The sequence below is a fragment of the Bos indicus x Bos taurus genome, chromosome 5 (assembly GCF_003369695.1).
Source record: "Bos indicus x Bos taurus breed Angus x Brahman F1 hybrid chromosome 5, Bos_hybrid_MaternalHap_v2.0, whole genome shotgun sequence".
Lineage (NCBI taxonomy): Eukaryota > Metazoa > Chordata > Mammalia > Artiodactyla > Bovidae > Bos > Bos indicus x Bos taurus.
In genome coordinates this window covers 76,263,048-76,282,861 of record NC_040080.1, presented here as the reverse complement: position 1 = coordinate 76,282,861, position 19,814 = coordinate 76,263,048, and the positions used below count along the sequence as shown (strand labels likewise).

Sequence of the window (19,814 nt, the reverse complement as noted above, 5' to 3'; positions counted from 1 at the left end):
TGGAGACTAAAGTATTTACCAATATGGAGACTAAAGTATTTGCCAATGTTAAATTCTTGGAATTTGATAATGGTACTGTGATTACCTAAAAGAATATCCTTATTCTTAGGAAATACACACTGAGCTATTAAGAAGTAAAAAGGTATGCAACAAACTCTTCAGTGGTTCACAAAAACAAATAATAATGTGTCTTTATGCCATAAATCAAATATGGCAAAATGTTTAAAAATGGATAAACATGGGTAAAGGATATATGAGTCTACTATATCATTCTTGCAACTTTACTGTAAGTTAGAAATCATTTCAAATTAAAAAGTTTAAGAACACAGGATACTAATCTCCAGGGGCTTACTTATAAGCTCTAAGCTATACATTAATCCTACTTTTTAAAAATCACTCTGCAAAATTAATACAGAGAACGTTCTAAGGAACTTCACAGTCAGAACACAAAATGAGTTAGGAAAGCACAGCACTACGAGCAAGAGCAAGCAGGACAACAGACTCACATTCGCAGACTTCAAACACTGGGGTTATCACACACAGTAAAAAATAAGCATATGAAGTAGATGTTCAAGAAATAAAGTACCTGAGAACATGACTAAAAAAAGAATAACTATTTTTTTAAAAAAAGAATAATCTTTAAAAGGAACTGAATACAACTTCTAGAAATGACCAAAAAAGATAGTAAATGAAATTTTCAAAAACTCAATAAACATGGTAACACAGACGAAGACATTATGCTGAGTGAAATAAACTAGACAAAATGACAAACACTGTATGAGCCACTTATATGATCATACAGAATAAATTCACAGAAGTAAAATAGTTGTTGCCAGGGGCTCAGTGAAGGGGGAATAGGGGCTTACTGTTGAATGGGTACAAATTTCATGATGATGAAAAAAGTCCTGGAGATGGACAGTGGTGATAGCTGCACAATAAGGTGAATATATTCAATGTCATGACCTGTATGCTTTAAAATGGTAAATTCTATTTATGTGTATTTTACCACAATTTTTAAAAAAGATATAATTGATAAAATAAAGTGAAAAAAACTAAATGAAACAGGTGAACAAAACTGAGGTGAGAATTAGCTAACTGGAAGAAAAGGCACTAATTGTTGAGAACACAATACAAACAGATACAGAAATAGAAAATATAAAAGACCAATTAAAAGGCCCAATGGGTAGAGTAAAAAGATCTAACATACTTCAAAACACAAGTTCCAGACATGAAATAAAGAAGATAAAATTTGAGGAGAAAATAGCCAACAGATCTCCAAAATTGACATCAATCTTTAGATTCCAAAGCCTACTGAATACCAAACATGATAAACAGAAGAAACCATCTTTCAGACATATCAAAATAAAAGTGCAGAACACCAAGGGTAAAAAAAAAAAACAATGTCAAAACTAGCTCTCATGAAACAACAGAGACAGTCATCCCTCAGTTTTCCAAAGGGGAATGTATGATTCCAAGACCCCAGAGGACACCCTCCAAAGTTCAAGTCCCTTCTACAAGACAGTGCAGTATTTGCATATAACCCAGGTATGTCCTCGGAGAAGGCACTGGCACCCCACTCCAGTACTCTTGCCTGGAAAATCCCATGGACAGAGGAGCCTGGTGGGCTGCAGTCCATGGGGTTGCTAAGAGTCAGAGACGACTGAGCGACTTCACTTTCACTTTTCACTTTCACGCACTGGAGAAGGAAATGGCAACCCACTCCAGTGTTTTTGCCTGGAGAATGTGGGCTGCTGTCTATGGGGTCGCACAGAGTTGGACATGACTGAAGCGACTTAGCAGCAGCAGCAGGTATGTCCTCAGGTATACTCCAGATTACTCAAAACACCTAATACAATGGAAATGCTATATAAACAGTTGCCAACATGCAACAAATTCAAGTTCTGCTTTTTAAACTTCCCATAATTTTTCAAATATTTCAGTTCATGGGTGGTTAAATCCAACAAGGCAAAACCTGCAGATATGGAAGGCCAACTGTATCTTTAAAGCAATGGCAAATCACATGGATTACTGATTTTTCAAAAACAATAAAAGCTAGAAGAGAATGGAGCAAGATCTATAATAAAAATAATAATAATTGCTAGCATTGAATGCACACACAGGAAAGTCACCTTCGGGAATAAGACTTTCAAACAAATAAGAAGTTTTTCAGATAACAGACCCTGTAAAGGATGTTCAGGGAGAGAGAAAATGATCTCAGATCCCAATAGGAAGTTCAAGACACAAATGAAAATGAGCAAAGACATTTGTATGTATATATGTATGTATGTATGTATGTGTATGTGTGTATTACACAGGGAAATCAAAGCAACAGTGCTTAAAACAAAAAGAATGTATAATTTGTTGGAATTCAGGGAGAACTAAAATAAAGGGAAACTACAAACTTCCAAACATGAAGAAAGAGGAAAATGGATTTTTAAAAAATACATTAACCAAAATTAAAAAGAAAAGCAAGGGAATGATTAACACAAAATTCGGATCATGGTGATTGAGGAAGCATGTCAGAGAACACAAGTGGTGATAAGTACAGAGGGGCTTCAAAGAGGCAGTGTTCTACTGTTTAAGCCAATTTAAGCTGTACATGTATTATCCTATATGCTTCTGTAATAAAAGTAAATTTTAAAAATCAACACGAAAAAAAAAAAACAAGGCTAGCAATCATTCCCTAAAAACCTAGAATATGCCCCAGAGTTTGGTATTCAAAACTGAAACAATAAAAAGACTCATTATCTTCTTTAAGAACTATTTGTGGAGTGCCTATAACTGAGCTGAGAGGTGGCATGAAGATTACTAACCTCTCTTCTTTGTCTTGTCTTCCTAACCCTAGAGAGCAGCACTGTCTAATATAGTAGTCAAAAGTAGCTGTTCACATTTAAACTCATTAAAATTAAATAAAATTTAAAAATCACTTCATCTGTAACACTAGACACACTTTAAGTGCTCAGTGGCCCATATGAGGGCCACTATATTAAATAGTACAGATAGAGAACACTTCCATCATTGCAGTAAGTTCTATTAGACAATGCTGCTATATTTTTTATAACATTAGAAATACACTGATGACTGAGCAATGTTCAATTTTTCAGATGTTCTTACTTTTATAATTATTCAATTTCCTTTCAAAGTCATGTTATTTCTATGAAACTACAGCTCCTCAGCAGTTTAAAATAGTTTGCTCTTTGTTGAGAAAAATACAGAAAGTGTGAAGACCTTTTCACTATCTCTCATGTTCCACCAAAACCATCAGAACACAAGATTTTTGTTTTCAAGAGCCAAAATTAAATAGTCAAGCATAGTGCTACTAAATTGTAATACAAGCTATGTCAAAACGAATACAAAAATCCACAGGATGAACATATGACCTTTCTTGGGGGCACCAATTTTAGCTGGCAGCACTTTAAAACACTGTTTACATACATATAAAATAGCAATGCAAAATTCATAAGAATTTTTAAAATTAAATGCTACAGACATCATGAAATTTTCACTCTGGGCACTCTGGGCTACAGCTCCAGACTTCTGAGCATACCATTCATTTCTGCCATTAGAAGCACTTTAGAGGAAAATTGCAAGCATTATTAAATAAATGAATATACGTGATTTTTTTTCATTAACCAGAATCAAAGATACATAACAAAACTATAAAACAATAGCATCCTTAATATCTAAAGGAGCAAACATCCAATTTTCTTTAAAATTAAAATACAGAGGTCCTAAGCTATTTCAGCTTAACCTGAACATTTTGCTTTAGGCATTCTAACACAAATTAAGTATTTCTACAGCACTCCCAATTTTTTAAATTACCTAACCAAAAACACTCAACGGAAACAAATGCTAAGCCTTAATTTAACAAGCTAGGTTTGCAACTTAAGTTTTCTCCTAAACTCTAAGTGAACCAGGGGGTCAATAAGCTTCTCATCTAAACAACTGAATGCAATTTCAATAACCACTTATGCTAATAATTGTTTTGTGTCCCCAGGAGGACTTCTGAGGCTCCACTTACATAACCAATTATGCAAAGCACTGAATTATTCTCTTTCTCTAGAAAGCATTTTGAATACTGATATGCATACAAGGTTTACTTGCTACATTAAATAAAGGCTTACTTGCTACATTAAATAAAGCTTTTCTAACTCTAGCTTCAACAATTCTACAGAAGAGGTGAAAAGGAAAGCCAGTTTCTACTACTTCACTATGTCAAAGGCGAGTGACTTATTTATCTTCTTGGCTAATCAACAGAGGAATGACTGACACCAGCACCCCCAGGCAGCCCCCACAGTTCACCAGTTTCCTCCTGGGACTCTGGTTGAGAAACATAGCTTTAAACAAATAATTTGGAGCAAGTTGTTTGAACTCAACTGAAAACAAATTTGAATTGCTCCTTGAAATATGCTGTAGGTATTCATGTAAAACTTGACAAATTCAAATTCAATGAGGTGAGAATCACAATACAGCCCCTATAGGGTAATCGAAGGGTAGAATGTAAGCCAAACCTTGAATATGCATAAATATGTTGAATGAGTACTCTTCCCTAATCTCCTGGTTTTGTTTAACCAAGATTTTAGATTTCACAGAGCCATAATCTTAAAAAAAAATAAAGGGGGGGTGAGGGGGGGGGGGTGGGGCTGGTAACTTTTATTCTGCCAAAGACATTTAAAAAGAAAATAACTACCAATTATTATCTCCATTATTTCATTTAAAAAATTAATATGCTGATACCAAAAATGGTAAAAGATAATTTTAGAAAAACATATTATCTTCTAAATTCAATAAATGTAGCTTTATGAGAAGTTCATTCATTCTCATTTCACTTCAGACAAGTGACAACTCTGTCGTGGACTGACACCACTCCACAGTCCAGCACTTGGGAACCACAGGTCTAAGCAGTTAACCTCCATTTGGAAAAAGAGAGCAACAGTAGGACATGCCCAAACCAAATATTAACCTATTCAATAATGAGGAAATCGAGGCGTTCTCCACTGGAGGGGTTTAGAGGCTCTCCCAAGATCACAGACCAAGAATTCTGACATCAGTTCAGTTCAGTTCAGTCGCTCAGTCGTGTCCGACTCTTTGCGACCCCATGGACTGCAGCATGCCAGGCCTCCCTGTCCATCACCAACTCCCGGAGTTTACGCAAACTCATGCCATAGGTCTGTCTTATATTGACATAGGTCTGTCTTATTCCAGAGTCAGAGTTCCTAATCACTATGCTAAATTTCCTCTAATATTCTTCCAGTGGTTTAAAAAAAAAAAAAAATCCATCCTAATCCAGTCACCTTTGTGACCAGTGACAACCGAGGAATTTCCAAGACAGCTGGCAGGAGTGAGAGGTGTACTCCCTGGCCATCGCTCAGACTGAAGCTAAATGGAACTCCTGACCTTTGCCTTATTAATACCAGACTCACTGCAACGACGCTAACCAGCCCAGACAAAGCACACACAAACCCCACTGCCTCCAACAACACTGACACAGGACTCGGGATGTTCCCAAGTGCCTGTGACAAGAGTGAAAAACATACGCCTAAAAACAACAGGCATATATTAATTCTCAAGAAGGAAATACACACTTCCATAATAATTTAAAAATATTCAACTTGCCCTCAAAAAGTTACAACTCTAAGCCCCATTCTGCAAATAACTACCATTTTTTTACACACTGATATACAGGTTCCCTTAAATATTTAAACAGGAAACCACATGAAATTCTATAAATCTATATAGTTCTTAAATACTTTCAAAATTAAAATGTATAGTTTTTAATATATGTATCATTATATGGTAAGTGTCTTATCATTCTCTCTAAAATAATCCAAACGTTAGAGACAAAACTACTCACGTTAATCAAAAGTCCTTATAAAAGGGAGTTGGAAGAAAAATATGCAATTAAATACCATTTTCTATGAAAGGCACTTTGTCTTTGAATAATCAGAAATTCTTGATATTGAAACCAAAATTGAAAGTCATACATATAAAGAGAATACAATGACAGAGAATTTTCCAAATCCTCACATATCACTTGCCAACAAATGTCCAAAAGAAACGACCTAAAGTAACCAAAGACTAACACTGAACCAAATGAGTCTGAAACAGTCCCTCCTCCCTGAGATAGAGTAATGATAGCACAGTATTCTTGGTAGTACAGCAAGAAAGTTGTTTCCCGATCAGATTTTCAATGATCAGATTCTTTCTATGCCATTTGAGTCTACAATGCGAGGGAGCAGTACACAGACTACCAAAATTTTTACTCACTGAATAAAACTATGTATTTAGTGTCTTTTCCTTCTGTTTTAAACAGATGCCATCTAAAATAAAGGGTTCTTCTTTTTTTTTTTCTGTCTAGACTCTCCCTTGACTCTTTCATCTTCTTAAAGATTCAACGAATACATCTTATTTATATTATTCTCTACACCAATGTTTAATATATGCCTGGCACTGACCTCTCTCATGAACTCCACACCCATATTTTCAAAAAATTCTATTTTCAGTGTTTGTTAAGTATATAAAAAACTCACTATATTAAAAACTGATCCCATTATGCACCTCCTTGCCCATACTTTTAGTAATAATACCACCAGCGCCGTCACCTACAATTAAGTCACCTACAATTAAAATGAGTGAATCTTCAACCTCCACTTCCTCCAAATCTTTCCCAACAATCCCTCCTCCCGCCCACCTACCTAAATCATGATACCACCACTGCCTTTTCCTATTATTTATATTCTCTTGAAAACCGGCTTTCTACAACAAATCATTCTACATGCTACACTATTAAACCTTGGTAGTTTCTCATTACCTCCCCAATACTCCAAAATACAGCATTTAAACATGTTCTACAGTCTAGCCCCAATTTATGTTTCAAACCTCATCTCTTATTCCTCAAAATGAACCCTATATTCTGGGTAATCTGGTCCACTTACTTTCCTCTGAGTACATAATGAACTTTCCCACCTCCATACTTGTGCTCACATCATTCCCTTTATTTAAAAAGCCTTCTTCATCCACCTACTTCCAGCCCCTAAATTTTTGTCTTAGAAAAGTCTTACCCTCTGTAATGTTGAACTCAGGCTGCTGGTTTATTGGGATTAGCATGTTGTAGCAAAAACACACAAGTTTTGGCACGAGACAGACTTGTATTCAAACTAGGGCTCAGTTACCTGCTACTACAGAGTCCAGATAAGTCACTTAAGTATCAGTGACCTCATTATTAAGAAATACGCTCAGATATTGTTGTGAAGCTTAGAAAAGGTATGTAAAGCAACTAGCATAGAGCCTGCTATGCATGAAATGCTCAATAAATAATAGCTTCAGAGCTAACTTTAAAAGTATTACTACCACCTTCCATTTTACTTTAGATAAAAATGAACCCATTTTCCTTTCGTACAACTCCAAATTTAGGTCAAACCACTCACATAGGAAGTATTTATTTTTATATGCTGTAAAGTATTATACAAATATCTGACATCTCCTAGATTTCAAATTCCTGAAGACCCAAGACTTAATGTTTGCATCCTCTAATGCCTAGCAGTGGTTTTCATGAAGCACAAAGCACTCACCTCCAGTTAGAAAAAAAATTTAATATGCCTAAATATTTAATACGCTCTTCATGACTTCTGACACACCTTAGAAAATTACTGCCAAAACATGAAGCTTAGTTGTTATGGCTGTATCTTTTCTTGCTCCTACATGGTTGCCTAACAAAGTTTGATGCCTAACATGGCAATATCTGTTGAACTGACTTGAATAATATAATTTCCAATGCAAATGTTCAGTATCTGCTTAACAAATGTGAGCATAATTAAATTTACTTTGGGCATCTGATTTTTCCTTTTTCTATTCTTACAATTCTTGAAATCTTTCCCTTCAAAACACACTATCACACCTTCAGTACGAATTCATAACCGTATCTAACCTGACTCCTTTTCCAGATCCTCTCAATTTCAATATCCCAAGCACCTCAAATAGCTAAGAATCTAGTTTCTATCTAAATCTAAAAGTTGGGCAACTAGTCTTCGCTCCACAATCTTTTGCAGGGACTTTAAAAATCATCCACCCTTTACCTGTAGAAGATCAACAATGGTGAAATAAATTTTCTTGTGCATAAGACAGCTCCCTGAATCGTCACTTAAGTCTAATTTTCCCTAATTCATGAGATTACTCCCTTCCCGTGGTGGAAGGAGAATGAAATAAGTACTCCCAAAAAACTAGAGCATAAGTCCTAACACAAGCAAAAGATGAGAAGTACAGGAAAGTGTCACTGGTTTCACAAAGGTGGCATGCATATACTTCACAATGCAGAAGTAATGGTTATCTAATGGCAGTCAAAATCAACAGTAACTGTATTCCTTTATGATCATAAATTTAAAATCTCTAGTACATGTGGGAAATCCTATTTCCTACAAAGCTTTCAGGAGTAGTTTATTACCTAAAACCTGTTCGCTAAAAACAACTACCTACATCACTTTCTCCTCTACGAAAGACTCAATTTATCTGAAGTAAACACCTAATACTATAAAACAATAGCAAAAAACAAAACAAAACAACAACAAAAACACCTCTGGCCACCTGTGTGAACCTCTGCATTGCAAAAACAGCTGTAACAGTCTAAGGAATCTCCTTGGAGTTACAGGGCACAATTTTTCTTTAAAAGTTAAGAAAAATGGCAATTCCAAACATGAAGGTAAACAAGCTTTGAGAAAGGGAGGGTATAATAACTCTCCAGCCCTACGCAGTCAATTCTTACAACAACCGCAGACTGAACTCACCAAACCACTGTGACTTCAGATAGCCACAGAAATTAGGAGTGCAGATTAGAGAGTAGCATCATCTCCTAACGTCGGCGGAGAAAATAAGGGAACTTACCTGAACTCCTGATTTTCCTCAAGCAAGTTTGTTGTTTTAAGAAGTGACTTCAACAACAGCTTGAGTAAACTTCCCAGTGAGTAAAGATCATGGGAGGCATGCTGGTGCCACACTGCCCTACGCCTCCAACAGCGGTCCCAAGCGCAGTCCAAACCGATCCTGAGCAACCCCTACACCAGTCTAGACGGAAAGCCTTGCAGAAGATCTCTGGCGTCTACACACGTATCGCCCCGCCCTGGGACCGAAGAGACGACACTCCTGGGACCCCAGCTAATTACCGAGCCGGACGACAGACCTAGAGGTCGCCAAAGTCAGGAACTACAGCCCACGATTGAGTCTGACGTCCAGACTCCCAGCCCCGGGTCGGACACAGAAAAACCAAATCCCAGAGACAGCGCGAGGATATAGGGGAGCAGAAATGAGGGGGCTGGATGGACCGAGGCCCAGCCCATTCTTAACTCTCCAAACAGCAACAACAGCTCCGGGAACCCACTCCCTGGCTCCGCCCCGCCCACCCCACGGCCCCCACCGCCCGCTCCTTCCAGTCCCCCGGGCTCGGCGAAAACCGCGGCGGTCGACAACCCCCTTTCTCGAACCCCGACAGCCCAGCCCGCAGCCTGGAGCCCAGAGCTGGTAGCGGGGGCCCGAGAGCGCCAACCCCGACGCGGCCCGCGGCCGTCGCAGTTCACTCCCCCGGCCACTCACCGGCTGCCCGGGAGGTGAGAGGGGCCAGGGCGCGGGTCGACCGGCGCTAAACCCCGGGCTCCCACACGGGTAGGCGCCCCTCCTCAGAGCCGACCAAGCCTCAGCGGCTGTGCCTACAAGGCCTCTCTACGGCCCGAACCCTAGAAAAGCACTTCCGGGGGAGCGGGGGAGGGAAGGGTTTTGGCACCGGAACTGCTCGCGGGCTGGAGCTGCCAGGGCCTCCCAAGCGGGGCGGGGCGGGGCCTCTGCCGCTGGCGCCCGCAAAGCCGCCCCCGGGCTCCTTGCTAACCCTTTCTGCCCCGCGGCTCCGCCTTTCCCCAAACTCCGGGTGAATCGTTTACAGCTCTTCGACGTGTTCTACTCAGGCCACCTAATTTTACAGAGGAGAAAACTGAGGCTCAGAAGATTTAGGTGCAAGGTCCAGCGCCTTCACCCGCCTTCCGACCCTCTCCAGTATTCTTAGCACTGCAGTTTGCCTCCTTTAAAAATAATAATAGTTAACATTTATTGACCGCCTATTGCGTGATAGACACTGTATTAAGCGTTTTGGCACTTAGCTCAGTTAATCGTAATCAAATCCCTTGAGGTTGGTGCTATCCTTTATTTCTGGCAGAGGAGGAAACCGGTCAAAAGAGACCAAACCCGATACCGCAAACATTAGTTCTTGATTTTAACTCATGTTGTGTGTATAAATTTCACCCATCCCTAACACGAGTTTTAAGTTCTTTGAGGACAGGAATCAAATTATATTCCTTTATTCCATCACTTGAGGCCAAGAACTGGGAAACTGGAAGCTTACTGCCTGGGTCCTATTATTTTATACTTGTATTTTTTCATCCTGGGCAAGTTGCTTTACCTCTCTAGGCCTGTTTTCCTCCTTTGTGATATGTTTAATATAGTTGCTGTGTATGTGTGTTTGCATGTGCACACACGCACACATACATGTATAATCATCTCTGGATTGTTAGAGGAACTCAAAATGAAAGTGCTATGTGCTAAGTTGCTTCAGTTGTGTCCGACTCTCTGCAACGCTATGGACGGTAGCCCACCAGGCTCCTCTGTCCATGGCATTCTTAAGGCAAGAATACTGGAGTGGGCTGCCATGCCCTCTTCTAGGGGATCTTGCCAACCCAGGGATGGAACCGGTGTCTCCTGCATTGGCAGCCAGATTCTTTACCACTAGCACCACCTGGTCTGGGTAAAAATCAACCATTCTCATACCTTGTCACTAATAGGAACAAATTTTCCTCCAGTGGAATGACTCTAGAAGGAGGTAATTTGGATAACTACAGATTACTCATAGGTGATTGAAAAGGTTAGTGAAGGAAATAAGGAAATAAAAGAGTAGAGGGCTTCCCAAGAGGACCGGTGGTAAAGAATCCACCTGCAATGCCAGAGACATGGGTTTAATCCCTGGATCAGGAAGATCCCCTGGAGAAGGAAATAGCAACCCACTTCAGTATTCTTGCCTGGCAAATACCATGGGCAGAGGAGCCTGGCAGGCTGCAGTCCATAGGTCACGGAAGAGTTGGTGGTGGCTTAGGGACTAAACAACAGGTTTTTGCAATGGGAAAAATGAAGGTAGGTGAGCCAGACAATGTCCTGGGGCCAGCCTGGGTACTTGTGACACTGAGCTGAGACAGTTCGAGGACCCAGAGTCAGAGGACAGGCAGGAGAAGGAGGCGGAAAAGAGAAGGATTCCTCAGCCACAAAATCAGAAAGGCACCAAACATCTGAGGTAGTTTCTGTATTTGAGGCTAGATTCTGGGTCAGGGGCTGGCAGGGAGTGCTTAGCATGCATACTATCTGCCAAACAAATTTACAAGCATCTCTTAAAACTGTGGGGGAGGAAGAGGAAGATTTTTTTAATTTTCTACTAAGAAAGTCAGGGGAAATGAAAATAGTTCACAACTTGTTATTACGAATTGAAAGATGCAAACACTGCCTTTGCTTTTGGCTTTTTTTTTTTTTTTAACAGCGCTGCCTTATTTTATTTCTGTGATCACAGAAATGTTTGTAAATACTTCTCTAATGGCCAAATTTATCAGCCTTTCGTGCCTTGGAGTGTGAAGAAGTGAAAAACAGAGCCTGGGCTGGCAGGACTCACTGCTTTCCACCGAGGGCTTAGAGGGATAGCGAGAGGAACCCTGAATCGCAGACATTGTCAGGCTCCCTGCAGGATGCAGTGGCACCACAGGTTTGTCATTGAATCTGGTCATCTAACTAGTAAATGGTGCAGCCCGCATTTGAATGTGAGTCTTTCTCCTCAGCTGCTTTTCACCACTATGCCAGAGGTTCTCAGTCTTGTGAATGCGTCAGAAATCTCCGAATGGTCATGTCAAAACACAGAGGGCTGGACCTCACCCCCAGAATTTCACTTAACCATGCTAGTGCTTCTCTGAAGTGTAGTCCCTGGACTCCTATCATCAACATCATCTTTGAACTTGTTACAAATGCAAATTATTAGGCCTCACTCCAGACCTTGTAACTGGTGTGGGGCCCAGCCGTCTGTGTTCTGACAGGCCTTCTCAGTGGTTCTGATATATTCTCAAGCTTTAGAACCTCTGTACTCTACTACCTTGTCTTCCACAAATCCCCACCCGCACCTTTTTTTTCTAATTATCCCCAACAGAAATAACTCTACTGAAGCAAAAGTTCTTCCCAGTAAATTAAGTGATTTATGTATTTATGTTTTGCTTTCAGTAGGAGAGGAGGCTAGAAAAAAATTAATAGGATTCTTTTTTGATTACTGTCAATTTGTACTGAAATTTAACCAGATACTACTGGGTTGGAGGTGGAACTAATCTCATTTGCAAACTACTCTGTGCAAGGGCTTAACCTGCATTTTCTAAATTGATCTTCACTACCCCACTATGAGGTTTTATGGCCTTAATTGTACAGAAGAGAAAAACTGAGGTTTAGATGAAGTAATTGACTTAAAGGCCACATTCTTATTAAGGGGGAGAAATCAGCGTTGTTCAAACAAAGATCCCTCTAATTCCAAAACTCATGATCTCTCTACTTCGTGGCAGGAGCTTGTGGAACCAAATTCCACTGTGGGCTTCACCACCCCAACTATGCAACATTGAGTAAGCGATTTAATCTCTATTTCAATTTCTCCATCTCTAAATAATGTTATCATAAATCTGCCCCTCCCACACTGGAATGTTAGAACAAATGAGGAAATAAAAGCATAAGTGCTCTGAACTTTTTTGAAGAAAAGCAATAAAAAGACAAGTTATTATAGTGCTAATATGTTTAGCCAAGTGTTGCTATGTGAGCCTGAGCACTGACTCTTTCCTGGTTATCTCCCGATTCGTACATAAGAAGTTCAAAGATTGTAGCTGATGCCACAGAAAAAGCATTGACTTCATTTATCAGTATCTACTGGAGGTTAAAGAGGATAACAAAGGCGTATACGTATCTCTCTTAAAAATTACAAGAAATCTCAGGTTCATAGGCTCCAGGTTGAGCCTATGAATGGGTCACATTACTGGCCCATCCTCATCTTAGACATCTTTTCTCCAAACCCTTTTCTTTTCCACATTACAAGCATCCCTCCACCCTCCTGCCTCCACCCCCTAGGCAAAGACTTAAAATTCCTCCCACTTTATTATGTAGAAGGATTTAGCTCTCAATCCTCCTCTCAGACCAGACTCTAGGCCTATCTTTGTTGACAGAGTTGCCAACTTGCACAATTCCAGGAGGTACCATTCACAAAGAATACAACCTAAATGGTGCTCAAGGGGGTGCCAATTGCACAGGGCACAATAGGAATGGTCCCCCTGGAACTGTGCAAGGCTGTCGCCCCGTCTATGCATAGCTCCCACCCCAAAAACCCATTAAGGTGTTTTGTTAAACAAAAGAGCCATCTACTTGGGTGTCCACCAGTTTGCCAACTTTTGAAATAATGGGGTTCTTTGTGGTTTTTGTTTGTTTTAAGTAGGCATGATCAAATACTTAAATCACCAGGCTTAAGTCCTGGGTTCCACACTCTGCTATGCCATTTTTCACTCTGTTCTGTGACATTATTGCCTACCGCTCCACTAGACTTGTGAGTTTCATGAAGGCTTTGTCATATTTCATCTTCTTTACCTTTTATTCATGTCTTGGCACAAGTGCTTTAAAAACTGGTTTGAATAACAGCACAGCGTACTCATATCTATGTACTAGTATATTTGGCAGAGATTTGACAAATGGCCTCAACTGTGTTGTTTGACCCACAGAGTTCTGTACCAAGAAACAAATTGAGTCAAAAATCTTAAATTGAGTAATGTCATGTAAAATAACAATCCCAATTTCTGGCGTCTCTTAAAAATTTAGACACTATGGCAAACTGGGCATGCATCCCACAAAGTGTCAATGCCTTTAGCTCATGTGCAGCTCTTTATTCAGTAGTACAATGAGTTGGCTTCACTCACACATGAAATCTTCATGGCACACACTGAGGTTGGAGCCACTGGTGCGTGGAATCATATGGGAATCTTAGAGAAACAAAAATAGAATTCTGCCTTATATAATATGTATTTTGAGGTAATTTTAAATTGTTTTTCTGGGGTAGAAAATTGTGGGGTACCATGTTGTACCATTTCTAAACTAGCCAAGCAAGCGCAGGCATCAGATTATAAATACGATTACCACCAACATTTTACAGGCATTGTAGCTGATGTTATTTGTCAAGTGCCTTGGAAACAGAAATGACAAATAATAACAAATACTTGAATAAACTTCGTGATAAACTAACTTAATGGGTTGTGATTTTTTTTCCTGGATGAAGAAACAAAAGCACAGCTAGTTCAGGTAACATGCAAGTAATGGAGCCATGATTAGAACCCAGGCAGTCTGTCTCCAGAGACATGGTCTTAACCACTAAATTAACATTTATTGAGCCTTTCCCATGTGCTATGGCCATGACTGCCTCCCAACTGAAAGAGACTACTAGATTTATTGAAGAGTCCATGTATCTCTTCCAGGCCTTTTATAGGGTGCTATATTAAACCCATACAGATCCTTCTCATCTCTCTCCCCCTTTTATCCCAAGTCATACTGACACGTTTATAATCTTCAGTTTTGAAGTGTACAAACTGCAGATGTCCAAGATTTCCTTTAATTCCAATATAATTCTTACACAGTTTGTTTTTATTGCAAATTAGTCCTATGCATGTGGTGAAAAATAGGCATCTTTTAAAGACAATGGAAGCAATTTGAAGCGATATAATATTGACACTGGAAACCAGTATCTGTAGTCAAATTACGCTTGTGTAGAGAAATGGGAGATAGCAAGGTTGAATTTGAGCAAAAAAGTCACATTGACACAAATGCAATAAAAGCTTAAAAATAGAGGAATGGTCATCAACATTCTTCATCAACATTCAAATATGTCTTCAGCATTTTACATTTAATTTGTAATTAAAAATGGAGAAAAAATTTGGAACTTACATTTTCCTTTAAAAGGTGTAAAAAATTAAGGTATTGTCCAAAATGAGTTGTTTAGCAAGTTTCAGCAAGTTGCATACTACTTTCACACTTCCTTATGAAGATGGATGTAACCCATCTTACTCTGCCTCAGTTTCTCCATCTACAAAAATGCATGATAAGTGCGTCTTTATATTGTAGAGATGTGAGACATAGCTAATAAATGATTATAAAGCACAGCTCTTTGAAGTATAAAGCACTGCATAATTACTAAATACTATAATAATCATCCTCATAATCATAGTAATTTTCAGCCAACACATCAACCAGACCCAGATGCCTTTAGTCACCTCCCAATTAGACAAAAGTGTATATGCCAGCTATGAAATAAAGAAAAAACTTTAAACCACAAACTAGTTCCACTCCCTCCCTCTTTCCTATATGGAATCTGAAGTCAGAAGGCCGGAGACATAGCTCAGTTCCATCACTTGCTAGCTGTGTGGCCTTGCTTGTACAACATTGAGTTAAATCTCCCCAGCCTCTATTTCTTCAATTGTAAAATGACAATAATACCCACTTCACAGGGTTTGCTGTGAGAGTTCAACAAATTAATACATGGAGCGACTTCCCTGGAGTCCAGTGGTTAAGAATTTGCCTTGCAATGCAGCAGACACAGGTTCAAACCCTGGTCAGGGAACATGCCCCAGACAACTAAGTCCACGGGCCATAACTAGAAAGCCCAGTGCTCCCATGAGGATCCTGTGTGCCATGATTAGGACCCTGTGCTTAGTCGCTCAGTCTTGTCCAACTCTTTGAAACCCTTTGGATTGTAGTCCTCCAGACCAGTCTGTCCACGGGATTCTCCAGGCAAGAATACTGGAGTTGGTTGCCATGTCCTCTTCCAGGGGATCTTCCCAACCCAGGGACCAAACCCAAGTCTTCTGTGTCTCCTGCAGTGCAGGAGGATTCTTTACCTGCTGAGCCATCAGGAAAGCCAAATTATAAGACTTAGCAAATCCAAATAAAATTTTAAAATATTAAAAAAAAAAAAAATACACGCAGAGCTCTGTACCAGTGCCTGGCAGACTGAAAGAGCTCAATGGATGTTAGTGGTGATGCTTATTAGCAGTAACATAGGGGAAAAAAACTAATAGTGAGTAGCTGTCTAACCATGTTATTGGATGAAAGAGAAAGAAAAATCAATGCAATTTGAAGGATGATTTCAGCGGCCCTCTATATTACATTCACATGTATCAAATATAAGCACTTTAATATGAAATTTTGATAGAAAAAAAGGATGAGGTATTTTACTCTACTGGCATGTTAGTTTTTAACGACTGTGCATGAAATAAAATGACTATAGGTGATTAGGGGAAAAAATAGAATAAAATGGAAAAATAAAATGCTCCCCATTCCTCAGCCCACTTCTCAGGTGTAACCACTGTCAATGATTTGGCATGCTCCTTTCCAGACCTTTTTAAATGCATTTACATTTATATTAGCAGAATTATCCAAGAGGCAGATGAAGTATGTACTTAAGGCACCAGCAAACCAGAACCCCAGAAAAATTTTTCGTAAAGAATTTGCTATTTTTACAAATGCATAGATATAAAATAATTGCACCTTGTTGGGACTTCCTCACACTTATTTAACTTTAAGATGGTTTTAATCTTAAAGTAAATAATAGGATATTATTTCATATGCATTATAATCTCTTCAGTGCTTAGGACTTTTCTTAAGATCTTAATCCAAGCTTGCTTTATAATTAAGACCATAAATATAATCATATTGTGGTACTTATATAGTGACAATATAAATAAGAAAGAACTTTCATCGTCTATGTCATTTTACTCGAAGAACTATCTCTGTATAAAGGTCCTATTAGAACAATTTGAGTTTCAAAAGCTTCCTTTCTTGGTAAAGCAAATTTCATTTTCCATCACATTTTCAAGCCAATGTAATGCAATCCTTTTTTAATCTCCACAGAGTGTATGATGGATTGAAATCCTGCCGACCTGGAGTTTTCTAAATGGTGACTGTGGAGAGATGCCAAGGAAACTGAATGATGCCAAATGCAGAATCCTCAAGTTGCTCTCTAAACCAACAGAAATTCATTTGGGAGCTGGATTTCACTGAAGCAGGAAGTATTTCACCTACAAAGATAGTGCATGTGTGGAGATTGTATTTGGGATCAGGAAATAAAGAAGAAAAGTAAAGCTACATTGTATTTCACTACACGGTCAGAGGAGAACATTGCCTGAAGAGAAGACGGATGACCTTCTGTGAGGGAAGAAAGAATGCTTCAGCAATGGTTTATAACTACATGTATTTAAAACGTTTCCCTTAGAGTAAATTAACTGTGGAATAAGCTTAATGCATTTTGAAGATACAAGTTCAGTTCAGTTCAGTCGATCAGTGGAGTCCTACTCTTTTCGACCCCATGAATCACAGCACGCCAGGCCTCCCTGTCCGTCACCAGCTCCCGGAGTTCACTCAGATTCACGTCCATCGAATCAGTGATGCCATCCAGCCATCTCATCCTCTGTCGTCCCCTTTTCCTCCTGCCCCCAATCCCTCCCAGCATCAGGGTCTTTTCCAATGAGTCAACTCTTCGCATGAGGTGGCCAAAGTACTGGAGTTTCAGCTTCAGCATCATTCCCTCCAAAGAAATCCCAGGGCTGATCTCCTTCAGAATGGACTGGCTGGATCTCTTTGCAGTCCAAAGGACTCTCAAGAGTCTTCTCCAACACCACAGTTCAAAAGCATCAATTCTTCGGCACACAGCTTTCTTCACAGTCCAACTCTCACATCCATACATGACCACTGGAAAAACCATAGCTTTGACTAGACGGACCTTTGTTGGCAATGTAATGTCTCTGCTTTTGAATATGCTGTCTAGATTGGTCATAACTTTCCTTCCAAGGAGTAAGCATCTTTTAATTTCATGGCTGCAATCACCATCTGCAGTGATTTTGGAGCCCAGAAAAAATAAAGTCTGACACTGTTTCCACTGTTTCCCCATCTATTTCCCATGAAGTGATGGGACCGGATGCCATGATCTTCGTTTTCTGAATGTTGAGCTTTAAGCCAACTTTTTCACTCTCCTCTTTCACTTTCATCAGGAGGCTTTTTAGTTCCTCTTCACTTTCTGCCATAAGGGTGGTGTCATCTGCATATCTGAGGTTATAAACATAGATGTAAAAAGATTCAGAGTTATTTCAAATTTTAAAGTGTGTGTGTGTGTGTGTGTGTGTGTGTGTATGTGTGTGAGTCCCTCAGTCGTGTCTGACTCTTTGCGACCCCATGGACTGTAGCCTGCCAGACTCCTTTGTCCATGGGATTCTCCAGGCAAGACTACTGGAGTGGGTTGCCATTTCCTTCTCCAGTATATGTATATATTTGTATACATATTAATGTATATATGTATGCATATATTTGAAATAACCTTGGGTCTAACCTATTGCAAATATTTATTACACATTTATAGTGAACAAGACACAAGGATGTCAGGGAATACCAAGAACTCTAAGTCCCAGAATCTGTACTCTAAGAATCAAAATGCCAGTTGGGGAGATAAATTAGAGACACGATAATGCCAAGCATCCTGTGGTAAATGCTGAATAAATAATAGAGCCCTAATCTCTAAAACCTCTTCCATCATTAATGTTCTTGGGACCAAGTAAGAGGTGGAACTTGAATAGTATCTTAAAGGACTTGTAGAAATTATAGGGTAAGGAAGGAAATAAAAAGGATTTCAGCTTTCAGAAACACATGGAGGTAGGAAAATACAGAGCGCATCCAGAGACCTTGAGCAGATCCTTTTAACTGAAACAAAGATGCTGGATAAGGAGCTTGGGCCTGTAGTCTGAAGGGTCTGACTACTAAATTAAGACATTTGAATATTATCTTTGTAGGTAGTAAAGAATCAAAGCTGCAATTCCACTTCTAAGAATAGACCTACAGAAAATGAAAACAGGAATCCAACATGTTAAATATACTCCCATGTTTATCAGAGTATTACTCACAATAGCCAAGACATGAAAACCCACCCAAATACCCATAGAAGTATGAATGGATTTTTTAAAAATGATGTCACACCTATTGGCTTCCCTGGTGGCTCAGACAGTAAAGAATCTGCCTGCAATGCAAGAGACCTGTGTTCAGTCCCTGGGTCAGGAAGATCCCCTGGTGAACTGGTGAAGGGAGATAGTAACCCACTCCGATATTCTTGCCTGGAGAATGCCATGGACAGAGGAGCCTGGTGGGCTACAGTTCACAGGGTCACAAAGAGTTGGACACAACTGAGCCACTAATACTTCACTTTTCATTTCACAAATGCCCACTGATGGATGAATATGTTAAAAAAAGATGAGGTACATATACATAATAGGATATTATTCAGCCAAGAGAAAGGAGTATATCCTTCTATTTGCAATAACACGGACAAACCTTGAGCACATTATGCTAAGCGAGATAAGTACGGTATCACTTATAAATGGAATCTTAAAAAGTTAAACCTGTAAAAAAAACAGACTGAAATCATGTGTACCAGGAGCCAGGGCAGCGGGGGTAGGGGGTTTGGGGGATGGATAAGAGTCGTGGTGTTTAAAGGTACAAATTTGCAATGAGTAGTGAATGAGCCGCTGAGATCTAACACACAGAATAATGAATACAGACAATAACATTGCAATATAATTAGGTAATGTGATAAACACCACTACATCAGCAATCATATTACAATATATAAATGGATCAAAGTAACATGCTGTACATCTTAAACTTACACACATCAAATATATTCAATTAAAAAAAAAAGT

The 19,814-nt window shown here is 39.4% G+C and overlaps 1 protein-coding gene across 2 annotated transcripts in view; it reads right to left on the bottom strand.

Annotated features, from left to right (window-relative positions):
• The window catches only part of FRS2 (fibroblast growth factor receptor substrate 2), a 109,817-nt gene extending 100,079 nt beyond the window's left edge, over positions 1-9,738 (bottom strand). Inside the window, exon 1 of one of the 2 annotated variants that reach the window (XM_027542523.1) lies at positions 9,583-9,738. The gene's annotated coding sequence lies outside the window, so the exon portion shown is untranslated. Of the gene's footprint in view, positions 1-8,877; positions 9,318-9,582 lie in introns of those variants that run through there. The other variant, XM_027542525.1, reaches the window with a different exon arrangement.
• Positions 9,739-19,814: the final 10,076 nt, after the last annotated feature.